Below are 20799 nucleotides of genomic sequence, written 5' to 3'. Positions count from 1 at the left end.
TAAATGTATGACATTTGTGTTGTTTATTGATAGTAATAGTTACATAGCCATTGGCCGAATTGCGAGATTCAAAGAGAAAGTGCTTAATTTGAATGAACACTTAGTGATGGGGAGTTCGATTCATTAAAATGAATCAGTACATTCGAGTCAGTACATTAACATGAATCAAGTTTTTTGAGTCGTTTGAGTCGTTTTCGCATACGTCACCATTAATAAAACACTTACTTGCCGAATATAGTATTCTCATTCTAGCCCTTCCGCTTCGGCTCTAACTCAAATTACACACTTACATCTCCAGGAAAAACACTGGTGCTCACACTCTCTAGCTAGCTTTTTAAAGATAATGCATTTGTTTTATTTTAGGCGTGTGTCATCATTGTATTGTGGCTAATTAAAAAAAAGTTACTGCGCGTGGTAAAAAAGAAGGCTAGTAGCAGTGGCAGAAGCTAGGTATGACGGCCCCTGTGCAAGATTGTTTTACATGTTCCATGCCGCCCTCAGGACACACACTGCACTATTAGGCCTAGATATTTTACAGTAGACAATGTGTTGTGTTGTACAACTTAGGCGATTGGGAAAGTAGGTCAAGGTGAACACCAGAACCATGAACAAGGCTCAACCTGTACAGTACTCAGCTGCAGGCCAATCAAAACATTGACAGTCACCGAAACAAACATCACAACTAGCTAGGCCGATAGCTTGCTTAGGCCAATACAACACATCAGTCCTAAAAGCACTAAAAGAGAATAATTGGGCACAGTGGCTCATTTATAGGCAAGGCAGTGTATAAGCCTGCAATTCATCTGTTATTAATTTACAGATTTCCCAATGCATTACTGCGCTAGGAGTTCGCATGCTGGCTAGCTAGGTAGCAGGTATTGCTACAGCCATAACCTGCATAAAGTTCAACCATTCTAGCTAGCTAAAAATCACCTTACAATAAAACCCACCAGTTACCGCCTTGACACTTCTGCTCTCCTCAAAATCTCAATATATGATGTTATACAAAATAGAGGTCTCTGAGTTTATGAAAAGTTGTTGATTTCAGCAATCCCATGCGTAAACAGATAAACGCTCTTTTAGCCACATTGATTTTGATGCAGAACATGGATTATGTAAGTATTCCTGGATATAAGGTATACACAAAAAACTTAGCTTTGTGTTTTCCATTTCTACATTTAGCACAATCAAACAAATCCACAGTAACCAGTATTTTACTGTAAAGGTCAGACAAACTAGGACTGTACAGATACTGTGTGTAAATATGAATATCCTTCCTTTGCCAAGTAGAATCTGATCAAGTGTTGATTGTTTCTTTACCATCCACTTCTCTTCAATTGTTGAATTTATAAACAAAAGCGGAAAGTAATAATGGGAAAAATCAACTAAATCATGTAAGTTTAGTTAAATACTGAACAAAACAATAGTCTTCAATGTTTCTGAATGTTAAAGAGCACACATAAAGACACATAAAGAGCCTCTGTGAAAACAGAGGCTCTTTATGTGTCTTACAACAAGTGTTCCATGATTATTGTGTTTGTAGGGTTTTTGAAAAAAATTTTTTCCAGTAAATAATAAATCACATTCTCTCAGGCGACTCTTATTACCCCATTCTAGATAGTTTTTCTCCATTTTGGACCATTGGATTTTGTTGTAATTCACTGGCTGTATTTTGACAGGAAGGCCTTTTGGACTGACTGGGCTCCAGCTCAGACATTTATTTTTGTTTACATAACCCAGGGACATTGCAAACCATACTCTATTTATCAATAGGTCTATTTTGTTCAATTGATTTATTTTCACCGATCCTATTCACGAGGATTTCACAATATCATAACACAAAACTTTTACCTTCCTTATATACTACATATTTTAAGTTATAGATACGGGCTCAAAGAACATTGAATATTTCTAAGTAATGTAATACCACATGTTTTTAAAAAAAATTTTATTCCAAAGCATACCTCATTTTTGAGCGTGGACTTCACATGGTTCAGGCGCTTTCAAAAATCCCTGCATTATTCTCTATTGTTGTGTTTTTCATTTGTTGTTTGGGAATCCCATGCAATGAGCACACACAGCTGTTCCAAGTGAATGGTGTGTCTGATGTTATTTTTGGACCATGTGGTTCTGTTGTGGTTTTTTATACCACCAGGTACAACAAAACAGTCCGTACTTTCAGGAGGCCTGGACCTGTGTTTACTGCAGCTTTGAGAACAGAAAGAAAGAATCTGAAGTTAAACAAATCCTCAGGTTTTATATTTACTTTCTGTGGAAATGTATGAGCTGGCTCAGTTCATTGAGCAAAAACACTTGTTTGTAACCAAGTTGTGTATATGTCCTTTTTGTGTGTTTTATTTGAAAAGGATGTAAAAAATAAAGATCTCTTGACAGGACCCTAGTTACTAGTGATCACACTGGCATTATTAGTCTTTATCAAATAATCCCCAGTGTATTTCTATACATTTACGCCGTATGTGTTGTCTGATTTGCCTTATTTGTTTGGGAGATAAGAAGAGTGGTATTTCAACACATTGTTTGCGTGCCTCTGACCACAATGTCAAAGCCAATGCCACACTCACAATAGACATTCCTGCTCTTGATTTATTGAGTTGCTTGTTCTGTTTTTGCACTCTCTGCTGCTTTTTTTCCCCAAGTTCAGAGTATTTATTCCCAAGTTCAGAGTATTTATTCATTCGGTGGTTTAGGTGATTCTTTAGTTCTGTAAAAACATTTATTTGATTTGAATGACTGACAATAAATACTCACTGATCAGTGAGAAGCCTTTTTACGGAAGAATAAGAATATATATATATATATATATATATATATATATATATACAAACTCTTTTATATCTTGAAAAATGATATTCATGTTCAATTAATGTCGTTGAGCTGTATGTAAATACATGCCAACTATTAATCATAAAAAATGCCGCAATTTCTATCTGTCTGAAAAAGTCAAAGTGTTTTGAGAATTTTTGTCCAAATTTCTCACCTGCAAATGGACATGATATCCAAGGCCAGACAAAACCCAAGGCCCAAACTCTTTCCAGAAATCTTTCACTGAATGAATAAAATGAAATGCGTCCAACCTTAATCTCATCCTGTTTTCCATTTGCTTGGTAGTACCCTTCTGAATGATTAAGCTTGTATTTTTACATGTGAAATGTAAAGGCCAAAGCTTCCGTAGCTGTGTTTTCAGTCATCTGGCACTTTGGATTTTACTTTTGACCCATTTTACTAACCTGTAGATATTTTGTGCACTTATTTGGAAACACTGATGGGAACTTATGTCGACCAAGCTCATCCGACATAATAAAAAGCCAGCCTGAATAAATCAAAGAGATGATTGTCCATGTAGTGTACAACAAAAGAGATTTGAAGCTATATTCAAATAACATACTTATTCTATTTTGTCTGACTTAGGGTGCAACATTATTCATTTTCAGCCCCTTGAACTAAAATATTCAATATACCAATATACACATATGCATTAATATCATGATGAATATCTATATGCTACGTGTCCTCTTATTTTGTGGGTATCTATATATATATATATATATATATATATATATATATATATACTGTATATGTGTGTGTGTGTGCGGATATATAATTGGAAATGTGTAGTAATCACATACAAATTACAGAGCTTAAACTTTTAAAGATAATTTTTGTTGAAGAAAACAGGAAATTATATCTGCTACCCTTAATCTCAGATAAAGTTGGGTGCTTTTTAATAGTCTATGTACAATGTCATTCCAGGTTCCTGAACCCAATAAAACATTTGCATATTTCGAAATAAGTTAAACAGAGTTTAAACAGCATCAACAATGCAATAAATTATTTCACAGCAGTATTCAGCCTTGATCCAGATGAGGGTGGACTAATGAACCATGAGCAGTATCCCAGAACAACCCGGCCTCCTGTGCTTCTGATTTCATTACCCGTGGCTGATTTCCGTCCCTTGAAACATCCTGGTACGTGTCAACAATGCATGCCAAGCTCTTGTGCCTTCCATAAAGCTTTTTGCAGCTAGATGATTGACAGCTTGAGGTTTTCTAAATGAAAACCAGATGAGAATTTTTCTTTTCACTTCACCTGAGAGTTGATGTGGAGCTTGAACTGGGAAATTCCCAACAGTGCCAATACTCCATGACACCTCAGCTAATACCAGCTACATGAGTGCTGACTTTTAAAAATGAGTTAAATTACAAAATATAATCCAAATGAAAGAGTGGGCACTGTTCGGTTGCTTCGTTTCAACAGAAAACAATAGTGTTTTATTTTTAAATTATGTTAAATTTTAATGTGTCCTGACAATGTGTCAAAAATGAAAAGGCCTCCAATGAATGATTTGTTGGGGTTGGCTTTTGTTATGGCCGATTGGCTGAGAAATATCAACAAAGCAACTTCTCTTGGTTCTCTTCTTTCGTGTTTTAATGTAAAACATAAAATGATCAAATTATTTATCAATTGTTTGGCACACGCACTTGTTTTAGAAAGGCTCACTGAGGTTTAGACTTTTTGATGCAGCAAGTGATATTTCTCCAAATGTGTTCTTCAATCTCATAGGTCATTATATAAATGGCTCAGTGCTATCAAGAAAAAAACTGTAATAAATGTGTATTTGTGTGTGATTTCTCAGCCATGCAGTTACAAATAGTAATACATGTTCTCATAGCCATAGATTGTCCTAGCCTATCACATAATATAATTCCCTTCCCTCATTCCCTTTCCTATTAACCCATACCATACAAAATATGCAACCTAATATCACTATTCAATTCATACATACCACAATATCAAAATTTAATCAAGAAGTTGCAGAAAAATTCTTTCACTTGCAAAAATTCTAACTCCAGGACAAAGAGGCCGTAAAGATCATTTCTATTTATATTTGTTTCTTGTTACCGGAAACAAAACATCCCTTGTTGTTCCTGAAGTAAAATATATATTTTATTTATAAGTAAAGGCTATCATACATTAAGTATGATAGCACTATCTTTTGGAAATGTATTGCAAACTGTCAGCCATCATCTTTAGTGGAGTATGCCTTTAAATTACAAAGGTATGCAAACATCATTCTGCTGGGAGAAAGTGCAGATAGTGTCTGCCGAAGCTTGAGACCTCAAATAGTTCTGGAAAAATGTGGAGAACCAAAGTGAAGAGGCGATGGAATTCTTTTAGGGTATTTATCATGAGACATTGGCTAGAGGTTCACTGCGTAAAAGGCTTTGCAGATTGTGTCAACACGAGTTTCAAGTACTGAAGAGTTGCCAAGACACAGGCAGTGTGTCTCTCAGCTGGATAGGGAAGAATAAGGCTCTTCTATTTTTGTCTGCATACTTAGTTTAAATTCACTATGATGACTGCATATTAAATTGTATTTTTTATTTTTAGCCTGATTTAACCGCAACTATGATTTTACGAGCATTTGGTCAGTTGCATTATGCCGACGATTTCGGTTTTCTGTAATGCATGCAATTTTGGGCTTTTTTATTTTGAGTAAGAAATTTTTTGTCCTTTGTTCATTTCATCCTGTTATTAGTCATGTTTGGTGTAGACATCTCCATTCTCCAGATTATTAGTCATTTGTTGTACGCCATCCAAATGACAATAGTCAAAAATGAAGAGCGTGTATTTAGATGAAACAATTGTTTACTCTTGGATTTGAGACCAACAAGTGTCGTGCTCTCACATACTCTGTAAACCTGTCAACTCTGAGAAAGTTCTGTAATGGACAAAGAATATTTGTTATGACCAACATGATTGGCCACTAAGATAAGCACTGTAAAAAAGTTAATCACTCATCACTGTTCCTTGTCGGTCCAGTTGAGATGCTTTCTTTCTCACTTTAACATGTTTCAGCTGAACCTACAGCCAGGGAATAGTGATGGGTGATACAAGGAAATCACCTTAGTTAAACTGAATGAATGGACTTCAGTAAATTTTCTGAAATACTGCTCGTGAGTAGAACTGCATATTTAACTTTGTTAATGGGACACATTTCATGTCTGGACATAGACCTTAAGATCTCAAATAAAATGGCTTTTGGGATATGAATATGTTTATGTAAAATGAAAAATGCAAAAAAGAAAAAAAGAAACTTGCAACATGTGCATAGTACATGCTGTTGCTTGCCCTTATATGGGAGGCAACGTGATTTCCGTGTTCTACCAATGCAACCCGCACATTTTATGTTCTAGGAAATGTCCCCACTGAGAGCTATTAAACTGTGCATGCCAGAATACAGACAGAACAGCACGTCTGAATGGTGACCAAGGCCTTACGCTAAAGACTTTGTGATTCAGAATTATTCCACAGGTGAGGGCCAAATCCCCCTGGGTGGAAGCCTTCTATTGACCTGAGGCTTTTCTCCCACTGGAGCCAGAAGTAAAGCACAGCTATGGAAGCATACCATTTTATTTGGAATTGAAAAACTGAAAACAATCTTATTTATTAATTCCCACAAGTGCAGCTCTATTTCAGAAAATTAAGGGTTGCATGCTATATATCCTCTGTTTTTCCAGTTCTTGTCATTTGTTCCTCTGTGGCTTCAGCGGTTTGGTAATCCAGGGAAAAACAGAGGTCATAAACCTCCAGATTTCACTCCCATTATGATAAAAGAGGACGTGTGATGCAGTTTGGGGGTATTTAATTAGCAGCCAGTTAAGGACATTTCAACACCTAGTCTTTTAATTGATTTGAATATAAGTGCAGTTTCTTTTTACTTGCACTTTTATGTGAAACATCTGACGGCTATATAATCTCACTAAGGTGCAAATTAATGCTGTCAAACTGTGACCACTAGAGAGTGGTGATCGCAGACCATTTTGACATGAACTCGCTGCATTTACAATGTTGGTCCTTTTGTAAAGTATGAAACAAATGTGTTCACTTACAACAGGAATGAAACAATGCTCTTAAAAACAGTGCTAAACTGTGGAAGTGACATCTGAAGTGATGTATTTGCCTGTGAATGTTATCCAGATGCTGCCAAAGAAATATTTAGAGTAAAGCAGATAGAAGTGACACTCCTCCAGTACGTTGAGCTTCAACTGCGGTTAATTTGTGAAAGCATCAGTAACACACAGGGAAGCAAGAACATTGTAAGGAAAATGTACAATATGTACATGTAGTTAGTATCAAGTCTTCATTCTCCCATTTGCTTTGGCTGCAGGTGGATGACAAGCAAATCAAATGCAATTCTAAACTGTCAAATCAACAGTTTGGTCTGAATGTAGCGACCATATATACATTAATCAGTAAAATGTTCAGTGTAAAATTAATTTTGATAGAACATCATTAACTCTATCAGTGTACATTTGGTCTCTGTTGAACTCAATTAAACTGATTTTGACTCTGAGTTGATTTAACACTGACAGTTTTACTGTGTGAGATATTAGCTATCAGCACAAGCTATTAGATATTTGCATTGGATGTGTGATGCTGGCTCTTTATTTTACTGATATGAAGGGCTACTGTATACATACAGTACTCTATCAGGTAAGACAGCATCTCATAAGCACAATACACTAAAGAAGACCAGTTTAAACTCCATGAATGTGTTCAATCATTCATTTAGGCCAGTTAACCCATTCTGTACAAATGTGCTGTGTGTCTCTCAGTTGTGAAGCATATGTTTCTGTTTCTGCTAGCTATCGAGCAGCATTTCACAGCAGAAGTCTGGTTAATGAACAATTGTTTGGGAAGTAAGTCAGTGAAATGGAATCTGCCAAGGAAAGTACAATGTCTGGCAATTGTACTTGTGTTGGCATGAGTGTTAAAGGAGTTCACTTTTACATATTACTGGAACTGATTTCGCTTCTAGTTTTCATATTTGCCAAATAAAATTCTTCAGGGACACAAGCAAGACAGTTTTCTTTAAGTCTCAACGTTGATTAATGTGATTCAAACTGATCAAAGTCAAGCAATAACAATGCTCAGCTCTGTGGTTACATGTCTAGTCCACTTGAATTAACATGATTAAAGAGGCAAAAAATACAGGTGAATAGGTATGCTGTTGTTCATTAAAAATTATGATTCGATTCAGTGTTTTGAAATATACATCAAAAGCCCTCAATAGTGAACATTAAAAAAGCTGACCAAATGAGAAACGTTTTATGCTTATTGAACACGAGTAGCAATATTGGCCTATGAGAGGAAATATGCCAAAAAAAGTCAAAGACAAAACAGGCCAATGAGATCATAATTGGTTTTATATTTTTGTCTGTTTGTATACGTGTCATGTGCAAGTCTTATGCTGTGTACTGCTGTGGATAAGGAAGTATACTTAAAAGGTCTAAATAAATCCAATGGTGTTAATATACAATGTATTAATGGTAATATAATTTTCTGGGATCAATTTATTGTAACTGACAGTGCTGTCTAACATTTTAAAAATGAAAAGCATTCTTTTCAGGTTGCCAAATAAGTGGGAAAAGGTGGAATTTTATGATGGTGAGGTCATTAGTAAATCCATCATAAATAGGTTAAAGCAATGTCTTAAGCAATGGTGATTTCCCCAGATTTACAGCTTTACTCTAGACTGAAAAATCAAAAATACTGACCATTTTATTGTCAAGTTATCCTGTAATCATATCGTAAACTGTTCATTCATATTAATTTAAATTCGTAGATATATGTGATAAGATGTGTGAACTGATGGTCTTCCAGAATGACCAGGTTGTCTTCAAGCCCATCTCCATGATTGATGCAGTGATGCTGTACCTGAGCAGAGCCAGAGATCGGCTCACGGCAATGGAAAATCACATGAACCCAGGTATTTGGAGTTCTTCAATCCTCAACACTTGAGGAAGAATTCAAAAACACTCCTCCATTTTCTTGCCAGAATTAAATGTGCTACCATGAACCTTTAAGGGTGGTATGCTTTTAAAAAGAAGACAGAAGGTCTTACCTCTGACCAAATATGGAATGTTGTTTATCCATTCTTCGAGCAAAAATTTGTATTCAAACGCCCTATTAGACTGTGCAATTCATATCCTTTCACCCACAGACCGCATCTGCAGAGGTGGGAGGTCCTCTGGTGAGAATGATGTCATTTATCTTCACTGTTTGTCAGGGGGATTCCGTATCGTCTGGTCATTCAGTGGAGCTGGATGGTTGCCAAGACCAGGGGCTATTTCAGGGTCTGGAAACTGGGAAAGCCGTGACGTCAGAGCCATGTTTTTGGATATCAACTCCGGAAACTGATAATGATTGTACCCATATAGAGATCATACCAATCTTACATTTTCATGACCAGTGGACAAAGTATTAATTTACTTACTCTACTAATACTGTAAATGCACTATGCATATGAAGCATCTGAAAACACAACAACTGAAGGAGAGGAGGTAGTCAGTTTAAGTAGTTTTATTACAGACACATTTTTCTGTTCTATTTTAGAGATTTCATACGTGCTAATGCCCAGACTTGAAGCTTCTATTTAGCTTGTTAAAAAGTTAGATTTATTTGACAGTTTAATGTCTTTTGAAATAACCAGGCAAAAAACCTGGAAATATCAATATTTCTACCAAAAAAAAAACCAAACCTGTCAACAAGCGCATAGATTACTGCAGTTTCTCTGTGAAAGGAGAGTATGAGAGGAGGGGTGGGGGGAATTGAGCATGTGGTAAAGACATTTAAACTATACTTTTCAAAGACAGCACAACATTTTTTTCACATTAATAACATAGCCATGATGACATTGAATCAGGTAACAGTCTGTTGTTTGTGATGGCTTGTGAAATGTTTGATATAATAGCAGGTTCTAATGTTCGAGAATTCATCATTTCAAGAGGAGTGCCTGGCTCCTGCTGTGTACCATTAACTTTTTTCCACGGATTTGTGAAATCCAGTTCCTTTTCTTGTGTAGACTTTATGAGACTAAGCTTTATGAGACTATCTTGCACTGCTTTTACCTTTTTCAATCTGTTTTGCATTGAAGCATATTGTGCATTGCTACCGGAAATTAAAACATTTCTCTATGTCCTTCTTATCTGTTTTGCAATACCAATGTCTGATGATATCAAGTACTCTACATAATGCATAATTGTGGTTTTTACTGGCTTATTTCTGATGTATTTAGACAATAGCCAAGTGTCAGAAGCACAAGCCATGCCTGTATTTGCATAAGGGAGTGTGATAATAGAGAGAATTTAATGATTCAGGCAGATGTGCTGCCCTCATCCGCTACATGGAATGAGTGGCATCCATAGTGGTCCATTCTTACCCTTCCATTCCATTAACATGCTCAGTCAACACTGGCACCATTAGATGAAGGAATGAATACCTGGCTTATCGTAACTGTTTGCCCATGGCTTACAGGTGCTCACCAGCTTATACTAATAGCTGAAAGAATGCCTGAACTCAAATATTTAAATATTTAAATACTTGCAGGTGACAGCTTTGGTGGGAACGAATGTGAAAAGTGAAAAGTTGTGAAGTGTATTCCAGGAACACTAAATTGCGAACATTATTTAGGTATCAAACTCATTATATTTAGATTCTAAAGATAGATGCCCACTCTCCAATGGGGAAAGAAATGTAAAAAAGAACATACATGTGTAATTGGCAGAGAAATTACATATCTGTTCTGTGTGGTACTGTCTCTTTGCTCTCTGCTTGAGGAGTATAAGATTAGTAATTTATTTATAATTTAACATCACTGTTTGTGAGTTTGTTGATGTTTATCAAAATTGGGCCATGTACACTTGAGAAAGCATTTTGTGGGAGAGAAGCAAAAGACATTTCGTATCAATTAATCTGAACTGAAAAAAAATGCTTCATTGGATAAACCCAAAGCTTTGCTTTGCTTTTTAAATTTTCTCCACTGAAAATATGTAGGTTCATTGAAATTATTATCATATTATCATGACTGCCCTCAATCACCCACTATCAGATGATTGCTCACCCCCCCCCCCCAAAACAAACGTAATTTGTCCTAACATTGGAGTGTCTTGGGTGGCACAGGGCTTAAAGGCTCATTCGGAGAAACAATGGCCGCTTGTTAGCCCTCCTCGGGACCAAACCAGCTTGTTCCTAGGGAGACCCTGAAGCTCAAGGCATTCCAGGCATTCCGGGGGACAATGCTGACAGGGCCTTACAGCAGGGATCAAACCAGCCTCCAGAAAGCAGCTTTCGCCCTGCCAAGTCTGTTATGTAATTAATGTCTTCCCGTTTGCCTGCTGTTGGGCTCTGGCTGCCTCGCCGTGATGCCGACCAGAAGCGAGGAGACTCACCCATATAAGGGCAAGGCTACTGTTTCGGCGCGGAGCCGTCCTTTTCCACGGAAGCCCCGGGCAGAGACGGTATGTACCCTGACAAATGCATCTCAGGCTTCCTGTGTCTTCTTCTGCCCCACCCCTCCTCCTGGGTGGACATGCATGTGTGTTACATCTTTTAACTTCCCTTTTCAATTTGTGAACAGCTGCCGTCCAGAGTTTGTATACTATCTGTCTCTCTTTCCTTTCTTTTACTGCCCTTACCCCCCTACCCACCCTTTTTGAGAACAAAAGGTCTCAGTGAGGTGAACAGGACATGCGTGCCTCTCCCCCTGTGTACTGCTGGAAAGAATGTTTTACCTGTTCCGGGACATAGTCCACGGTTGTTGAGCAACACTGGCAGATGCCATTGCGGAATATTCCTTGACTGCAGATGTTTGTGTATGGCCACTTACATGTAAAATAGTTTAAATAATTCTAAATTTGTAGTGTACCTGGATGTTTTTTTTTTTTTACATTCTTCATTTATTCATCATGGTTTTTACTGTTATTAAACTGGACATTCTGTGAAGGCCTGGAACACATGGAATGATATTAACTACAAAAAATATATAGTTTTGATTAGTAAGAGTTATGGATGAACAAGAATCAGTTCGTATGATTATGCTGTTAAACAATGTTTTGTGTATTAAAATAATTCCTGGTTAATTAGTTATCTGGTTGGTCACCACTGCACAGCACCTTGTATACAACCTAAAGATGGGAAAGTTATCTTTCAAGGATTGCATTCGATGTATGCAAAAGATGTTGTTCCTGATGACAGCTTCTGGATCTACATGCGGAATACAATGAATTAAAAAAAGTCTGAAGGGATCACACAGCAGGGAATTAATAATTTTATACAAGAACCATGTAATCCTCTGATGACTGCACTGATCCCTTGGCTTACAGACAATATTATGAGTACAACCAAGGTGTTTTTTTTTTTTGAATGAGTGAGTTTAAAGTGAATTTCAGTATTGTGTGGCCTTGCCAAAGGGGAAAGCCTGCGTGGGAGGCTAAAGCCCTATATGCCAACTGACCTGTTGTGTGCGGTCAGACAGTTTAGGATCAGCCAGGTTGAACTCCTGTCTCCGGTTGGAGTCCTTATCTTATGACCTGAGGCAACTCAGCGTGTCTGCTCTCCGTTGGCACTCTCAGATCGCTGCTCTTGCTCATAACTAAGTTACGGCGGTAACTAAATGAAAGCCCCGTGAAAACCCACTCTGGATCTGACAGCTGATAAGATGAGGTACCGCCCTCTCCGTCACCTAAGCAGGGTAGTGATGTCACCTGCTCTCTGCGCTCAGCTGGACAGTGCCTGAGGTGGATATTTGGACATGTTTATACTTACGTGAATGAGGAGACTTTATTTCCCGCCCAAATGTACACCTCACTATCCAAGAACTGACAGGTACTGCATCACTTTCTGTGTGGACTGCGCTGTGCCAAAAGTAGGGAAACAGGTGATTGAGGACTTTTAGCCTCTCTCTCTCTCTCTCTCTGTCTCTTTCTCTCTCTCTCTCTCTCTCTCTCTCTCTCTCTCGGCTTCTCTCTCTCAATCTCTCTCACTCTCTCTCCCTTTCTCTCTCTCCCTTCCTCCCCCTGTTTCTGGCAGTCTGGCTCAGCCAGTGAGCAGAACTGCGCTGACAGGCAATGGAACAGTGAGCACAGCTCATTCACACTCCCAGCAGCCTCGCTCTTTCCGTCTTCCAGCTCACTTCCAGTAATTCCCTTCCCCAGCGGTGTCAGTCAGGCGGAGGCCCCAGTCCTCCCCCTGCGTAACCGGAGACCCAAGATCCAGCTGCTCCCTCCAGTTTCTCCTTGAAACACTACACCCACTACTGAGGAGAAACATGTACTCAGTATTACAGCTCACTCATCTCATTCTCATCTCTTCTACAGCGCTGAATAAAATTACTCTCCTTAACTGTACACATCTTAAAGTCTATTCACGGCATGCAATTCTGTGCAGAAAACTGGCTGAATTCTTTCGTCGATACATTATTGCATTCAAGCCAAATATAGTAGCTTTCATGTCCCTATTTTGCAGTCAAATTCCAACAGCTGTATTATCTGTGTGCTGCGAATCTTATGTAAACACAGAGGCCATACAGAAATACTGTTCAGACATGAATGATCCGAGCATAAACTGTGGGCATTTTACAGATAGTTGTTGACGTTGGTTTGGGAATTCACATTCTTAGCTGTTGAGCTAACACACAAAAATGCGCAGTAACTGGGACTGTGTCTATGCTCAGTTGGACGAGCCTGCACTTTGTCTGAGTGGGAGTGGGAGTGGGAGAGGGAGAGTGTGCATTTCTCTGAGGACGTAATAATGAGTCACTTTCTCCGCAGCTGGGCTGCGTCACCCCTCGTATCTCCCAATTCCACACAAGACCCTCCCGAGGTCAGTTAACTCTGATGTCATGACTGCATCCGTTTATTCCTTTTATAGTGGAATTTATACACAGAGATTAGGCCTGAAGGCCTTCTTTAACAATTACATGTAGCGTCCTACTGGAATTAATTCCATGGGAAAACAGACTGAAGACAATTAACAATATTTACGGACTGTTTCCACCAACAGTCAGGGCCAGTTGTGGGAGTATGTAAAGGGCAGCAGATCTTACCATGCTCACGCTTGAATTAGCACAAAGTAGGACATTCTGCTCAGCCGGCCAGAGATTTACAGCCTCTTTTGAAAATGAGGGCATCACTGTGTTCTCCTGTAGTTGCTAGGAGATATCTGTCTGACATACATTTCCAGCAAAGGGGCCGCTGTGGTAGGAAACAGGCCCTGAAAGCATGGCAGGTGTTTCCAGAAACATATGTCATTGTGAACGAATACAGCAAAAGCGCTTCTCCCTTTTTTAATAGAAATCCAGGGAGGCCATATTTCCTTGGTCTCCAAGTTTTTAACAGGAAGTCAGGTCAGGAACAAGGTCTCTTGAGGTCTCACTGCACAAAAAGCTGTTTATCCATTTAAAAGTCCTTTTTTCTTTGGGCTGAAGTAAGATTTTGAAATTAAGTAGCTTCACGTTTTTTGACGTCGTCCTAACTCCAGATGTCAAGCAAATACATGTTTATAAAATAATTAATACCGAAAAATCTTGTTTTACTGACCTACTTCTTAATTTTTCTCTTGAAAACTGCCATGTTTAGGAGGGAAGGCGGAACTGTCTAGAACTGTGAAAGAGCTGTCATGTGCTGCACCCCAGAGCACAGACGTTAGCCCCCCTGACACATGGAAATTAGAACAGAATTATTTTGCAATGAAAGAGAAACAGCTGTGGCTGTCTTTTAAAGCATGGAAAAATAAGTAACAATGACATTAGCTGTCCCGCACCAGCCCGTTGAGAGACAGGGTAGCGGATGTTTCGAGCATGAAACACATGAACTGTAATTTGCCAGTGTCACACACAAAAAGTTGCTTCACCCAAACCGTATAACACCTGGTGTTGGAATACAAGGGAGATGCTGTCCTTATGTTCTGCAAGCTGTAAAACTTATTTTGAAAGCTGTGACAACACACACATAGGCATAGCCTACAATGTATAGAGTACACAGCAAACACACTATTAATCTGTCTTGTACAATCTAGTCTTGTCCTCTCTTTTTTTGATCTTGTCTAGCTGATCTTGTCTAGCTTGTCTAGTAATACTCCAGTAGACGCACACGCAGATTACTGTATACAGCACATAATATATATACTGTCTTGTCTAGTCTGATGCATATCTTTTATAGAAAACTTCCATGTATGAAGGTTTCCACTGTAGCTGTGGAGATGTCTGTCCCTTTTCTCTTCTTCTGTCAGGAGAAAGTGATCTAGTGCAAGACAGGCACCGTGCGCTGTCTTCCACCACATGCATGTTTTAAGAGCCATTTTATGAAACCCCAATCACTTCTATTTCTCAAGTATGGGAGGACAATGAGACTGGTTTAGTCTCAGAGCTTGTTTAGAGTTTCCCCAGGTGTTCACGATGATTTCCTATCCTTGGGACCTGGATTTTCCATTAACATTGCTTTAAAGGAAAACAAACATGCATCCATGTAGGCACTGGTGGAAGCCATGTTCGTGGGACCATGTGCACCCTCTCCCCTTCCCCCTCTACTCAAAGCTCATATCCAGGGTATGCAATGAATGTGTACATTATCCCTCACTATCCCATTTAATGGGAAGCACTGGCTTTTCTACTAAATCCATCCCCCATCCCCCTTAAGTCCTTGCTTACATAAAACATCAGGGTCCCATTAAAGAGATTTGGGGATGTCCAGAGTTTACCAGCATTTAATTTATTTTCACGATAAAAAAGGTTTGTAAAAAAACATAATAACTGTAAATTGCGGGTCAAACTGAAATTTCGGTGCATGGAAACTTCTGAACATAAGCATTTAATCTCTCACACATGGGAGAGGGATAGAGGAAAATCAGTGCTGTGTGCAGTGTTTTGGGGAAAATTACTTTGGAGAAACAGTGAAATGGTACTCGAGCAGCACAGCCCCCTTCCTTTGGCGACTGATTGAGTCACGCCTATCCTACTGGAATCAGGGAAGCTCTTCAGCTCAAACTGACAGGAAATGAACCCGTGACCATTGATGAGCTCTTTTAATTTGAAGAATGACAGAGCTGGAAGTGGAACACTCTAGAGGTTGCCGCACAGCTCATCGCCTCTATCTGCAGCCTGTGCTGCTCCAGTGAAATATTAAGAGGCTCCAAATTGTATGAGTCACTGCCGAGAAAAGCATTCACATGATTGAATGGTTGAAAGAGAGGAGCAACTGCAGAGGCATTCTGAAGAGTCATCCAGATCATTGTTACTGCCATCTTTCCTTCACTACACGGAGCTTCTCAGAAAATTCTGCAGGCTTCCAGTAAGACCATCATAATGTGACCTATTGTTAATTGAAGAAATATGACAAACCGACTCTTGCCTTTTTGTGTGATGATTCTCACCCTTGTGGTTTTGTGCAGTTTGGATTTGTGTGGTCTGTCCTGTGGTAGATCTTACTGCATGCAGCCTCTGGTACTTGTGAATGAGTATGCAGCTCTACAACAGGAAATAGGAGATACCAAATACTGCTGAGCAGTTGTTCTATTTTCCCATGAAATCTGTACATACTTTGTCTGCCTGTATTGGGAGCCCCTGAACCTCTTAGCCAAGATTAAGAATTAGACTGCTCTCTGTCGGCCAACATCTCTCAGCTGGCCATTATACCTAGAGAAGAAAAACTGAAGGATATTCAAAATGGGATTCTTTGCTTTCTTTAAAACCTTAACAAAGAGGTTCTTTGTGTAAAACAATAAGCACAACGTCTATTGTCCAAGATGACAAAAAAGCTTCAGCGTGGGTGATAAATGGAATGCATTTATCACTGCAATTATAACTTGCAACATCAAGCTGAGGAATAGATTCCATTAATTTTGAAATAACGGAGTAGCTCCTTCCCTGGCTTTGCTTCACTAGCTGTGCATATTTGTAGTTTTGGCCTCTGTTTTTTTCTTTTTTTAAAATGCAGTTTTGCATCTTATCTCTGCATTGGTGTTCTAAATATGCTGCAAATCTGAGTGTCCAGAAACCAAGTAAACTCAGATGTTTCTTCAGATGGAAGCATGGTAGACCTTATGGGGAGAAATGAGTTGAACTAAGCCCTTGATGTTTTGTTATATATGGCATTGGATAACATTAATATGTTTCGTCTACCTAGCTGTGAGTTCAGTGCTGACAATATGAAATGATTTCTACCTTTCCAAAGCATGCAGGTGTTTCTTCTTTGTTTTATATTATCTGCCCTATAAATAAGGAACCTTTTAAATCAATGCTCTAAACTACACCATTTGTGCAACACTGGTTACATTAAACTCTAATGAAATCGAATTGAACACAGATAAAAGTTATTATGTCTCCACTTGTGCCATGCATATTTAGGGAGAACATCTGCCATATAGGTAGCCCCTTTCTAAACTAAAGTATAGCACAGAATGAATTGTGATCAGTTCAGTTTCAAGAAGTACCTTTGTAGGTGACTACATTACTTTTTGATAGGATTTCTCATTAATATTTACTTAAAGCATGATCGTATGAATGTTTAAAAGTCTGTATGTTTAAAGTTTTACTGGGATGCAAACTCATGGTCATGTGTCAGGATTGACTGCAACTGATCCTTTTAGTTTCCCCAATTGGCACTGAATTAATTTCCATGAAGTCCATTTTCAATAGTTTAATGTTCAGGCACCACTATTTTTGAAAAAAAAAAGAAATAAGTATTCAGCAAATGAACATGACATCAATGTTTTGCAACTGCCCTCTGCGCTGGATTACGTTTATGATAACCACTGCATAATACCAGATTAGAATGGAATGCAGTTACACCACAGAAAGAAGGGCTCACAATGCTTAACATACTCCACCCTCAAATGTACACACACACACACACACACAGATACATACATGCTTCTTTTTCTTCAGTTTTCTGGGCACTTTAACGCAGCATGCTATCACAGTGCAGGCATTACATTACCACCACTATATGAAGAACATCAGCTGGAACATCTGTTCTGAATAATGTCTGGGTGTCGAAGCTTTGTACTCTAGCTCTGCTGCTAGTCTCACAGTGGGTTTATGAGGCGTCTGTGGAACGATCAGCACGACACTGGGGATCGACGGGCCCCAAAACCTTCCTGGCTCACCCCTACTGTATTTAGCACTCGGCTGTTCTGTCATATGAGGCCATTCTTCTGTTTTCGGGCCAGGCAAATTCTTTTTCTTCATTCTCGCTCCTCAGCACTTCACTGAGGGTGCTTTTCCAAAACCCGTTTCCAAAAGAGTTGCTCATAGCAGGGCTTCTCGGAGCAGCATGTGTGGCTGAGCGAGATAGAGCTTCTTACTCCTTCACATGGGCCGAGTGTCAGGGTCCGGTGGGCCTCAGATCTGCCTCCTCTGCTCCGTTCCCAAATCCTTCCCAGTCGGGGAAGCCAAAGCAGCAGGGTGTGGAGCAGCTATTGTGCTGGACCAGCCATCAGAGGGCAATCTGTAGGCTGACAATTCTGTGTTTGGGATTCTACTGCTGCCCTCTTCAGAAAGGCACAGCGCTTCACCTGAAATGCTCCTGTAATGTTTCATTAAAGTAAACCTGATATTAAGTGCACATGCTTTAAATGGAAGTGTGCGCCAAATGATAGGGGAATAAAGAGTTCAAACGGTAAGTAGAAAACAGAAGTGAGTAGTGCAAAGGCTGTCTGGAATTCATTACAGTGACTGAAGGAAGGGGCAGGGATATGGAGGCATCCAGTTTCTCCAGCTACAGCTACCTGCAGCCGTGTGGCTCATATGGGTCCATTGAGCATACGGTTCTCCCAGTGCTATTGTCCTGGATGACGCAGAGCCGGAACAACAGCACTAGAGCCAATACTTATTATTATGATAAATGGAATATGACACTTTTGGGAGATGACAAATCTTCACTAAACATCTGCAGACCTTTTTGTCTCCTTACGGGAAATGCAAGAAATTGAAATTAAAACCTCACTGTCAAAAACACCCCCAATATATCATCTCCAGGTATTCCTTACATCCACACCACAAAGGAACCACACCTTTACAGACACCATTTTATTGAATACAATAATAACTACGTGTTTCCTTTATACGTACAGAAACTTACAGTACCACACCTCCCACTCCAGGTATCATTCTCTGAGTGTGTGCCGTGCATTTGAATTATGCCATACGTTCTCTGATCAGACCTTATAAAGTCATTCAACTGAAGCAGTATTTTTCTTTTCAGATTTGTTATTACCATCATGTACTGTAAAAGTATAATTAATGAGTATGGTGGTGAAGCATTCGTTCTCATGTCCCTTCAGTTGAATCCTGATTGTACCAGTGCTACCTGGCTGGCAGCTCTCCAGTGTGGTGCATAATTGGCTGTAGCATTGCCCAGGGTTGGAAGATTGAAGTCAGCAGGGTTCTTCTCACCTTATTGCACAAGAGTAGCTGTCTGGAAGTAAGTAAAAGTTAAGTAAGTAAGTACAATAAATAAGTAAGTGAGTAAGCAAATAAGCAAGCAAGTAAGGTAGTACAGTAAGTAAAGTAAGTAGGGTAAATAATGATGACTGGCTTATAATGACTCATAAGTCAGTCCTTTAACTGGCTACAGTTAGTTCTCAAACAGCAGGCTATTCCTTTGAGTAAATATCGGTTTTCTGAACGTTTTCTTTGCTTTGTGCTTTTTCATTTCATTTCCATGCTGCGCTGGGACTCATATGTGAGCCCACAGCTGACCCTAGTGGACAAAGGCCAAGCTGAAAGGACTTCAAATAGTTATTACTCCACTGAGGGGGAAAGGGGATGGAAGTAGCCTCTAAGTCGCAGACCACAATGAAGTGACTCATTACCCCTCTGGGGTGTCTGGCTGCAACAGTAAGACATGTTTTTGGACAGTGTCCAGCAGTGGAAATGGTTTGCGTTCTAAGAAGAGATTAGAAAAGCATTGCACATATATCTTGGTCGACAACTGTATGGTGTGATTCCACACAGTTAGGCCCCACCCACACACCTCAATTGGTCATAAAGAGGTTATTCCCCCAAGGTTAAGCAATTAAGTACCTCTGCTTGCAGAAAGCTTTCAGAATTCACTGTATTGTTCTCCTAACGGTATATTATGAGAAGCACATGCATTGTCTTTTTCAATAAAATGAATACTGTGCAGTGCTGGCTCTTTGTTACATTTCAATCGCATTTTGGATACATTAGCAAATCGTTTTCTCTGAACTGGGTGCAAATCCCTTACTGTACATAATTTTCAGCTTAAACCAAATGTGCTATTCAATGGCAGTGTGCTGGCTCGGAATCATTGGTACATGGCTATTATATACAAGCTTTCAAATTCATGAAAAACCCAGAGTACTCAGTATTCTCAGTATATGGCATAGGATCAGAACTGGGTCAAATGCGTTTATTTTTTAGATTCAAATACTTTTCTATGCTTTACTGATCTTGTCTGGTGTATTGGAACCAATGAAATACTCTCAAATGGCGCAAAACCCACCTTCTGGTCATAATGGCAGCCTCAATTACACCAGGCAAGATCAACAGAGCACAGAACAGTATTTGAATCCAAAACAAATACGTATTTGACCCAGGTCTGCATCGAATATTGACAGCATTGAAGTGAGATTCTTTGCAGCCACTGTTCAAAGCTTGAGAGTAAGTCCCTGTAAGCCTGAATGTTGTATTTCCATGCTCTTATGTAAAACAATGAAGTAGCAGAAATTAAAACTTGAGTGAGGCTGATTAAAATTACTGCTGCTGCCAGAAACTGTAGCACAGAAGCACAACTCCAACACAGGAGGAATACAGTGTCTTATCTTTGTATTAAGCTCAACTTTGACCATCTGAGAGGCATTGCTGGTGATGTACTAAATTTTGCTTTGATGGGAGCTTGAAAATGTTGACATAGCTCAGGAGGTAAGACCGATTGTCTGGCAGTCGGAGGGTTGCCGGTTCAAACCCCGCCCTGGGCG

General features: G+C 39.3%; 1 long non-coding RNA gene across 3 annotated transcripts in view; it reads left to right on the top strand.

Moving 5' to 3' along the window:
* LOC118211474 overlaps window positions 1-20251 on the top strand; it is a 49970-nt gene extending 29719 nt beyond the window's left edge. For 2 of the 3 annotated variants that reach the window (XR_004762009.1, XR_004762013.1), the window contains 2 exons: window positions 8686-11321; window positions 19141-20251. This is a non-coding gene — a long non-coding RNA (uncharacterized LOC118211474). The remainder of the gene's footprint in view (window positions 1-8685; window positions 11322-19140) is intronic. The other variant, XR_004762010.1, reaches the window with a different exon arrangement.
* The last annotated feature ends 548 nt before the right edge of the window (window positions 20252-20799 follow it).

The sequence above is a fragment of the Anguilla anguilla genome, chromosome 1 (genome assembly GCF_013347855.1).
Source record: "Anguilla anguilla isolate fAngAng1 chromosome 1, fAngAng1.pri, whole genome shotgun sequence".
Taxonomy (NCBI): domain Eukaryota; kingdom Metazoa; phylum Chordata; class Actinopteri; order Anguilliformes; family Anguillidae; genus Anguilla; species Anguilla anguilla.
Note: the sequence above shows the minus strand (reverse complement) of the source record. Positions and strands in the feature narration are given on the sequence as shown.